We start from the raw sequence: 11,479 nt of genomic DNA on the forward strand, positions 1-11,479 counted from the left end.
GATAACCTCAAGCCAGGCACTGGTAACTCACATCTGTAATCCTAGCTACTCAGGAGACTGAGATCTGAGGATCGCTGTTCAAAACCAGCCCAAGAAGACAAATCTGAGAAGCTCATCTCTAATTAGCCAGAAAAAAAAGCTGGAAGTTGAGGTGTGGCTCAAATGATAGAGCTTTCTTTGAGCAAAAAAGCTGACCAAGAGTGTGAGGCCTTGAGTTCAAGTTCCAGTACTAGCATGCAAATGGACAGAAAAAAGGGGGGGGGGGAGGGAGAAGGAGAGAAAGATAACCTTGAATGCCCTACCATCTAATAATCCTTATAGAAAGTTCATTTGTGAGAAATGATATTCACAAAGAGATGCCTGAAGAGCAAGCCACTCATCTGTTATATGAAACATGTGGCTGTGGAGACAGGCTTTGTGCCCTTGAGGCTGGGTCATGATCTCAGAACAGGGAAGGATGGATTGCAGGAGACTCTAGTACAGAGCTGAAAAGGGCACATTAGATGTGATAATAATTATGGCTTCCTTAACACAAAATCCAGACAGTGAAGCTCAACATTTGCAAAGCTGATTGCTCTGCACTTCAGGTCACAAAAACAAACCTACACAATGGGGCTTGATATCACAAGAGCCTGTCATCCCTTTTGCAATATCTGAAGATGTAATCTTTGATAGCAGCATACAAATAGATACTACATGACCATTGCTACCAAGCTAACAACATCCAATAGATGTATCTGTTAGAATCAGGGCAATGATTTTCTAAAACTGTCATTGCTTTGATTCATCTTGAATCACACTATTTTCATTTCTTTAAAACATGGGAATGACAGCAAAGGAGTATTTCTGTTTATTTAAAATAAGAGAAGGAGTGCTGGGAAGGTGGCTCAGTGGTAGAGTGCTTGCCTTGCATACCTGAAGCCCTGGGTTCGATTCCTCAGCACCACGTAAGAAAAAAAGAAGAAAGCTGGAAGTGGCGCTGTGGTTCAAGTGGTAGAGCACTAGCCTTGAGCTGAAGAGCTGAGGGACAGTGCCCAGGCCCAGAGTTCAGGCCCCACAACCGGACCAAAAAAATAAAATAAAATAAAATAAGAGAAGGAAGATAGATGACATACTTCACCCTATTCCTCTTGCTATTATAATTAAAATCTTGGACATGGTACACAAGGCAAATCTAAGAAACAAAATGCAAGTGAAAGAAGGCATACCATCCGTGGTCCTCATGTTGGAAAAACAACAAGTATTCTCTCTTCACCTTCTTTGTTCCAGAATTGAAGTAAAAAAAAAAACCCAAAACAACAAACCATTAAAAGGCATAGACAAAAGAGTCCCAACAAAAGACTTGTCAGGGCCAGGAGCATAGTACAAATGATTGAGCACCTGCTGAGTAAGCTGAAGGCCCTAAGTTCAAATTTCACTACTGCCAAAGAGGAGGCAGGAATTGTTCTCTCTAGTCAAAAGAGTAGGAAACTATTAACCTAGAAAGACAAAAACATTTTAGATAATAACCACTCTACAACTGCCTGAAGCAGAGAAAAAAAATGCTTGTGGGCCCACTGATACCCCCACCCTTACCAGCAAAGATGAATGAGGAGTCCTGAATCCTCATGGGCTATATGCTTTCTCTGTCTCTGTCTCATCTCTCTGACTCTGTGTCTGTCTATCTCTGTCTGTGTCTGTTTCTGTCTGGTCTGTCTCTGTATCTCTGTGTGTATGTCTCTCTCTGATCCAGTACCTGGCGTCATCCCTTAGCTTTTTTTTTTTTTTTTAAAGCTCAAGGCTGGCACTCTATCGCTTGAGCTTCAGCTCCACTTTTGGCTTTTTGGTGGTTGATTAGACATAAGAGTCTCACAGGCTTTCCTGCCTAGGCTGGACTTGAACTACAATCCTCTAGATCTCAGCCTCCTGAGTAGATAGGATTACACATGTGAGTCACTGGTGCTCAGCTCTACATAGCATATCTCAGAACCTCAGTACTCTAATTTGTTGCCACAGTAGGTCAAGTATGAATCAGGGACTTTTAACCCCACTAGCACATAATGACGCCTGTCTATATGCACTATATCAAGGGAGCAATGTACAGAGCCTATGAGTCTGCCTGTGTCTAGAAGTAACCTCACCTCTGAGGCAATATCATCAGAGAAGATCTAAAGGAAAGTCCGGATTTTCACCAGTGGTAAAGTAGATAGCACCTCCAGAGAGGGGAGAAGCAATAACTCTCTACTAAAGAAAGGTAAGAGTGCCTAGTTACCAGTGTAGATCTTGTATACAACATAAGCTGTCCAATAATAATGAAGAACTTACCATTCTTTGGTCAGTGAAAGCCAGGTGGGAACCAAGACTTCTAGCCTTGTGTGATAGTAATGAAGTGATTCCCCTTCCCCTTCTTGGTGACAGTATTAGAGGATAAAAACAGAAGAATTAAAAAAGATTCAGCCAGGCACCAGTGGCTCATGCCTATAACCCTAGCTACTTAGGAGGCTAAGATCTGAGGATTGCAGTTCAAAGCTAGCCCAGACAGAAATTAGCAGTGAAAAAGCCAGAAGTAGAGCTGTAGATACAGTGGTAGAGTGCTATCCTTGAGCATAAGAGTAACTTCAGGGGCACCACTCAGGCCCTGAGTTCAAACCCCAGGAGTGGGAACAGAGAGACAGAGAGAGAGAGAGAAAGACAGAGAGAGACAGAGAGAGATTTTCAGTCTCATGATATGAACCCAAATGTACAAATTTCACAAAGATATCCACTCACTCCACTCTTATTTAATATAGCACTTGAGCTTCTAGCCAAAACAAGGCAAGAATACAAAATAAAAGGGATACAAGTAGGGAAGGAAGAAGTCAAATTATCCCAATTTTTTCAGGTGATATGATTGTAAAGACTCCACCAAAAACCTCTTAAATATGAAAAAAAAAACCCTCTTTGGGAGAGGGAAGGGTTAGTGGGAGAACAACAAGGCAGGGGGTAACAATGCTTGACAAGAAATGTATGCATTGCCTTACTCATGTAACTGTAACCCCTCTGTACAGAATCTTCACAATAAAATTTAAAAAACACTCTTGGCAATGTAGCAGGACACAAAATTAACATATAAATCTCAGACATTTTTGTTTGTACCGATGATGAACTCACTGAAAAAAGATTTTTTTAAATCTCATTCACAATCTGATAACTTCATAAAATTACTTAGGCACGAACTTAACCAAAACTATCACTATAGCTATTACTATCACTACAATGAAATACATAAAGCATTGAAGAATTGTAGAAGACACTAGAAGATAGAAAGGCCTTCAGTGTTCATATGTTGGCAAAATTGGTGCTGTTAAAATGGTGGATATTACCAAAAGTAATCTTCAGATTCTATGCAATCTCAATCAAAATTCCAATGTCAATCTCTGCAGATATAAGAAAAACTCTAAAATTAATGTGGACACACAAATGACTCCCAAATAGCCACAGCTGTCCTGGGGTTATCACAACACTTCAGAGCCACAGAGCCACTGGAACAATTGGTTTGGGCTCCTTTGTAAAATATCACATAGTTAATGCTGTGTGGGTTTATTTTAGGTCCTTTATTGTGTCCCAACATTTGTTGGAGAAAAGACAACCTCTTCAACAAATAGTGCTGAGAAAACACTATCCTCATGTTGAAAAGCAAATCTAGTCTCTCACTCTCTGAAAAAACTAATTCAAAATGAATTGGGCGCCAGTGGCTCATGCTTACAATCCTAGCTACTCAGGAAACTGAGATCTGAGGATCATGGTTCAAAGCTAGCCTGGGCAGAAAAGCCCATAAGATTCTTATCTCCAGTTAACCACTAAAAAGCTGCAGGTAGAGTTGTGGCTCAAGTGATACAGTGCCAACTTTGAGGGGAAAAATACTAAGAGACAGTGCATAAGCCCTTAGTTTAAGCACCGATATTGGCAAATAAAAAATTCAAAATGGTTCAAAGATTTAAAGAATGGAAATTTAAAAAAAAAAATTGAAGCTACTATGTGAACACTTGAAGATATAGACATAGGCCATCGATTTTCTCAAAATAAGAGCAAAATTGACAAATGAGATTTCATCAAATTATAAAGGGGTTGCACAGTAAAAGAAACAATGGCCAGAATGAATAGACAATCCACAAAGGGGGAGAAAATTTTTGAGCAACTTTGCATGTATGTAAATATTATAGGGAAACTTTTTTGCCTGTTTAAGCTAATAGAAAAGATTCTAGATGTTTTTTAAAAAAGGGGGGAAGGCACATGCAACAAAAAAGATGTTGCAATATGCCAAAAAGCAAAATCCCTAGGTTTCACTAAAATATAACTTATCACAACAAGCACCAAGATCTCATATTTAATAAAGATGATACTAAGTGGGACTAGGAATGTAGCTCAGTGGAAGAGCACTAGCACATACAAGGTCTTAAGTTTGATTTCCAGCACTGCCAAAACCACAATAAGTAGTCTTCATAGGCCCTGTTCCACCATTGTGCTGCCCCACCCCAGCCACTAGCTCTGCTATGCAGCTTCCTCAGCCACTGCCACCATCCAAGACCCTCCTCACTGCTGAAGGCACTGATGAAGCATACAGCTGGCCCTGCTCTCCACATGACCCAGGACTCCACAAACTCAAAGTGGGCAGTTACTATCCACCAGCTGCTATGTACAATGGAGGAGACATTTAAATGAGATAGTATTAAGATGGATTGAATTATGAACAGTCCAAATGTCACGGGACAGACAGTAAAACTTTGTGAGTTGACATTTGGTTACAGCTTTCAAGGATTGGAGATGGTACCAGTGGGGTCAGACTAATGATTGATTGTCAGATGATGTGCATAGGGGACACCCTCATGACCCTTTGTGGTTGGCCTCAAACGAGGTATCATAATGGTTGCGGGAAAAACCATGTAAAGAACAGCACACAAGTATATTGACAACTTCAGAAGTAGCAGGACTACAACCAAAAGACTTTACAATCCACTAAGAAGATGGCTGGGATAGCAAGAGGGACTACAAGATGAGCAACAGGGAAAAAACAATGTTGTTATAAAGCTGGGCATGGACCCTGAAGCTTTGATGAAAGAATGAGAGACAGTTGAAAAGTGGGCAGCATGGCGATGGTAGAGTTGGTGAGGCAACTTCAGGGTTTCATGGTAGTCATTTTGTACATAGGAGAGGATTACCATTTTGTGCAACTGACAATGTCATTGCTAACCTCCTTACAACTAAATCCAAGTCCATATTAATCTTGCAGCTGAGGCTGATTTTGTGATACATGAAGACTGTACTTACTATGTCTAAAGACAAACATTAAATGCAACACCAATACATTGAACTATTCTTGAATTCTGCCTCTGGAGGCAGCTCTGGCATGGAAGGGTCTGGATGAGGAGCAAAGGTAGACATGGACTAGATGCAAAGGAAGACTATAGATCTATTAGAATGTGAATGGAGAACAATTCCAGCACAAAGCTATGGTACTCTTGGTGGCGTGGGTGATTAGATATGGTGGTGGAGGCAGAAGAGGTCACTATGGGAAAGGTAGGGGAGTGGAGGTGGGTGGTGTGGAATGTACTGAATGCAAAACTAACAGCATACAAACCCTAGTAGCAATTATCTAGTCTACTAGACTTAAATACAACTTGAGTTCTTACCGATTTTACAAACTTTATAATGATGGAAAGACTGTGATTTACCAAATGATATTTGGTAAAGCAACAAACTGTGATGGGATAAATCTGCTTTCTGTACATTCTATTTTTTATATTTTTATTTTTGTCAGTGGTTGAGTTTGAACTCTGGGCCTGGGCGCTGTCCCTGAGCTCTTCAGCTCAAGGCTAGCACTCTACCACTTGAGCCATAGCACCACTTTCCGTTTTTGAGTGGTTAATTGGAGATAAGAGTTTCACAGGTACTTTCCTGCCCAAGCTGACTTTGAACCACTATCCTCAGATCTCAGCCTCCTGAGTAGCTAGGATTACAGGCGTGAGCCACCAGTGCCTGGCTAAAAATTATTTTTAAGTGAAAAAAAGATAATAAAGTTCAGAACTGAGATGACACAGATGTTAGAATTATCCAACAAAGATTTTTAAAGAAGTCACCAAAAAAAATGCTTCATCGGGAGAGGAGTAAATCAAAGGGAGAGGAGGGAGATGATGAAGAGAGGAAGGGTGAGCGAATGCAGTCATCTTCAATGTACATATGCGAAAATGGAACTAGGTAACTGGAGGGGATGGGTTGGTTTGAGAGAGATGAGGGAGAAGCTGGAAGAGGGGATATTGATGAAGTACATTGTAATTAAAACCTTAAAACGTGGAATTGAAACCCCTTTGTACAACTAAAAATAATAAAATTAATTACAAAGAAAATTCTTCAGTAAGTAACAAATATGCTTAAAACAGATAAAACATACCAGAGCAATGACATGAATTTTTAAAGGAAACCAGAAGTAGAAAGAGGAAAAAATTGAAAATGTCAGCAAAGAAATAAAAGATATGAAAAATCAGTGGATAGACTCATCAGCAGAAAGAAGGAAGAGAGGAAAGAACCAGTAGACTTGAAGATAGAATAGTTTAAATTATCCCATCCAAATAACAGAGAAAAAACTGAGAAGAAAGAAAATCAAGAGAAGATGAAGCTCAGACTGAAAGAAAATGTTTAGAAAAGGCGTATCTGATAAAGGACTCTTAGTTCCAAATATTCAATAAAAATTTTAAACTCAGAAATTAAAAAAATGAGCAACCTAATCAAAACATGTCCAAAAGATCTCAACAGGAATCAAAAGAAGATATGGATATGATAATTAAGCATATGAAAATATTTTCAGTATTATGTGGGATTAGGGAATCGCATTACAAACTTCAAATGGAGCCAGCACTAGTGGCTCACACCTGTAATCCTAACTACTCAGGAGGCTGAGGTCTGATGATCATAAGTCAAATTCAGCTTGAGCAGGAAAGGCCATGAAAATCTTATCTTTAACTGCAAAAATCTAAAAGTGGAGCTGCAGCTAAAGTGGTAGAGTGCTAGCCTTGAGCACAAAATCTTAGGGACAGCGCCTAGGCCCTGAGTTCAAACCCTAAGACCTACACACACACACACACACACACACACACACACACACACACACACACACACACACACTTCAAAAAGTAAACATCTAGACACTAGCAGTGTTAACTGCTGACAAGAATGCAGAGCAAGAACAATCTCATTCTAATAGGAGTGAAAAAGGCACAGCCCACAGTGGAAGGCAGTTCATCAGTTTCTGACAAAACCAAACATACTCTTCTTACCTTCAGATCAAGCAATCATATTCCTTGGTATTTACCCACATGCGTTGAAAATAAATTTTCACATAGAACCCTACACACAAGTGTTCACAGCAGTAGCTAAATTCATACCTGCTCAAACATGGGAGCTCCAAGATGTACTTCAGATGGTAAATGAGTGAATAAATGCTGAATTAGCTAGGCAATGGAATATTGCTCAGCACTAAAAAGAAATGTACTACCAAGGCATGATCAGGAATGGAGGAATCTTGAATATATATTATGAAGAGAAAGAAGACAATCTGTAGAAATCTGCATCCTGTATGATTCTATGTGATGAATTAGAAAAGGAAAGGTTGTGAAAAGAGTAAAAGGATTAGTGGTGGCTAAGAGTTTTCAAAAGGCAGGGATGAATAGATCATGTTAGAGCAGTAAAAATATTCTGTATGCTACTGTAATAGTGAACACATGTTATCACACATTGGTCCAAATCCATTGATTATAGACTTATAGTGAACCTGAGTATAAATTATGGGTTTGGAATGACAATAATGTTGGTTAATTGTACCAAATGCACTGCTCTGGTGTAGGATGCAACTAGTAGAGGGGACTGTACCTATGGAAGGAGACAGTAAATGTCTGGGGACTCTAGTTTCCATTCATTTTGCTGTGCACCTAAAATTGCTCTAAAACTAAGACTTCTAAAAGTCTTTTTAAAAGATAAAAAACAAACACAAGGCCTGTAGGACAATAATAAAGGTTTTAATCTTATGGTCTTTAGAATCTCAGAAGACAATGAGGATGGGGTTTGCAAAACATTTAAAGAACTGGAAACCATCATGTTAAGTGAGATATATCAAGCTAAAAAAGCCAGACCTCAACATCAGATCTGAAACTTTGAAATTACTGCAAGAAGAAATAAGAGAAACACTAGAATTCATAGGCATAGTCAGAAACTTTTTGAAAAGAATCCCAGGGGCACAGCAGTTAGGAGAGGGATTTGACAAATGGGGTTATGTCAAACTAAAAAGTCTCTGAACAGCAAAGGATATAGTTATTAAACTAGAAAGACAATCAACACACTGGGAGAAGATCTTCACCAGTAATACGTCCAACAAAGGCTTAATATCTAAAATATATAAGGAGCTCAAATAACTAACCCCTCACAAAGCTGATAAACCAGTTACTAAATGGGCAAAGGCTTCTCAGAAAAAGAGGTAAGAATGGCAAAGAAATACAGGAGGATATGCTCATCATCGCTGGCCATAAAGGAAATGCAAATCAAAACAACTCTGAGATTCCATCTCACCCCAGTGAGATTGGCCAACATTATGAATTGTTTGAAAAAACATTGGCAGGCTTGTGGAGAAAAAGGAATCCTATTGCACTGGTGGTGGGAATGTAAACACTAGCACAACCAATCTGGACAGCAGTCTGGAGGTTGTTCAAAAAACTAAACTTATGGAAGTGGTGCTGTGGCTCAAGTTGTAGAGCACTAGCCTTGAGCTGAAGAGCTCATGGACAGTGCCCAGGCCCAGAGTTCAAGGCCCATGACCCATAAAACAACAACAAGAACTAAACTTAGATCTTCCCTATGACTCAGCCATACCACTCCTGGGCATCTACCTAGAACATCACAAGCCAGGAAACCATAAAGACACTTTCACATCCATGTTCATTACTGCACTCTTCACAATAGCCAAAATGTAGTAACATCACAGATACCCTACAATAGATAATGGATCAAAAAAATGTAGTACCTATATACAATGGAATTTTGCACAGCCATTAGAAAGAATATTATGTCATTTGCAGGGAAATGGATAGACCTAGAATAAATCATATTAAGTGAGGTAAGCCAAGCTCACAAAGATACATGATGCATGTTTTCTCTCATATGTAGAAGCTAGATCTAAAATACCAGGACATAATAAATGATAGCAGTTTCTAGGCATTCACGCACAATGAGACCAAAGGAGGATACTCTTAGGAGCAGAACAGAAAGGCACAATGCCTGTATGTATATGATCATACAAGATAATGTTTATTGAAATAAACTCTAGGAAATGAAGAGATTTTTTTTTCTTTTTTCTGTTTTCATTTACTTTCCTTTTGTTCTGTTTGTTCATTTATAAGTTTTGGGGAGTGTAAAGGGAAGCACAGAAATGGAGGCACAAAGGGTGATCAAATGCAGCAGTGGTATTCACTGGACACTATGTTGAAAATAAACTATATAACTTATGGGTGGGATGGGAAGGGAAAACTGGGAAAGAAGGGAAGGGGTGACATCACCAAAATAAAAAATGTACTCTTTACCTGACTTATGAAACTGTAACCCCTCTATATAACACTTTCATAATAGCAATAACTTTTTAAAAGCCAGTTATCACATCTTTTTATTCATTTGTAGAATTTAACACAGACTACAAGCATATTCATGGACATATAAACACACACATATATATGTATACATAAATATATATATATATATATATATACACACACACACGTACATAAGTGTATTGAAAGCACTATTTGGAGGAATGAGGAGGAGTGGAAAGAGGGGAAAAGAATAAAATGCACTGTATCTATGTATGAAGATGACATGAGGAATCTCACTGAAAGCTGATGCGGGTTGAGGAAAGAGAGCAATAGAAAGGCTTAAAATATAACATGCACACATGCAAGATACTAGTGTGAAACCTCCTGGTATAGTTAATATATGCCAGTGGAGGAGGGAGAGTGACAAGAAAATAAAACAGGTTCTGTTGGAGAACAATTACCAGTGGAAGGGGGAGGGAAAATAAAGAATGTGACTGAAAGTGAATATGATGATACACACCTTGTACACATACATGAGAATAGAACATTGAAACCTGGTGAATTATTTTAAGGAAAGGGTAAAGAAAAGTGATAAGATATACAAGGTAAGGTTGATAGGGTACATTGAATGCATGCATGAAATTACCACAATGAAACCCTAATGTAAACTGTAATGTATAAACAAATAATGTATGCTAATATGAATTTTAATAACAAAGAATTGAAAGAAATTTGAGACTAAACTTATTGAATTTGGCAAGAGACACAAGCTTACCAATACAAGAAGCTAAAGCCATGCCAGCCACAGTGGCTCACATCTAAAATCCAAAGTACTGGGAGGCTGAGATTGAGAGGAATGTGGTTGAATTCAACCCAGGCAAAACATTGAAGAAATCCCATTCACAATGAATAGCTGGGCAGAGTAGTATGCCTGTGATCCCAGTTACATATGAGACTGAGATCAGAAGGATTGTGGCTTAATACCAGTTTGGATAAAAACTAGTTTCCAACCTAATGAAAGAAGCTGAGCGTGGTAGTATGTGCCTGTTGTCTTAGATACAGTAGGAAGCATAAAATAGAAAGATCTTGGTCCAACTGGGCAAAAAGAGGACTATCCCCCAAATTGTCACTATAAAAAGGGCTGGAGGCATGGCTCAGTGGTATATTATCTACCTAGCAAGCCAAAGTGCTGAGTTCAAACCCCAGTATTAAAAAGGAGGAAACTAGCCAGGCGCTGGTGGCTCACACCTGTAATCCTAGCTACTCAGGAACATTGCAGTTCAAAGCCAGCCTCAGCAGGAAAATCCATGAGACTGTTATCTCCAATTGAACATCAAAAAGCCAAAAATGGAGAGGTAGCTCAAGTGATAGAGCACAAAAGCTCAGGGACAACTCTCGGGCCCTGAGTTCAAGGTAAAGGCCAGCACACAAAAAAAGGAAGAAACTAAGCCTAAATGTTCTAAGCTAAAGGAATACACAAAGATACATCATAGTCAAATGCCCGGACATTAAAGACAAAGAAAATATTTTGATTTTTTTATGCCTGTACTAGGGCTTGAATTGAGGCCTGGACCTTGAACTCAAAGGTCCTTTATCACTTGAGCTACAGTATAGCTTCACTCCTCTGCTTCTGGCTTTTTGGCAGTTAATTGGAGATGAGTCTCACAGACTTTCTTGCCCAGGCTTCAAACTTCAGCCTCTGTTCCTCAGATCTCAGCCTCCTGAGTAGCAAGGATTATAGGCATGAACCACTGGTACCCAGAAAAAAAAAAAGATTTTGAAAGTGGGAGAGATGGATGGGTAGAAAGGAAAAGGGAAAAGGAGAGAGGGGGAGAGGGCAGAGGAGGGAAAGAGAGGAAAGAAATGAAGAGGGAAAGAGAAAAAGATGAGAG

General features: G+C 39.2%; 1 pseudogene; it reads left to right on the top strand.

Moving 5' to 3' along the window:
- Positions 1–4,704: 4,704 nt before the first annotated feature.
- Positions 4,705–5,572, top strand: LOC138839847 (heterogeneous nuclear ribonucleoprotein H3 pseudogene; annotated as a pseudogene).
- The last annotated feature ends 5,907 nt before the right edge of the window (positions 5,573–11,479 follow it).

Source organism: Dipodomys merriami, unplaced genomic scaffold, assembly GCF_024711535.1.
Source record: "Dipodomys merriami isolate MVZ:Mamm:240054 unplaced genomic scaffold, mDipMer1.0.p SCAF_3, whole genome shotgun sequence".
Lineage (NCBI taxonomy): Eukaryota > Metazoa > Chordata > Mammalia > Rodentia > Heteromyidae > Dipodomys > Dipodomys merriami.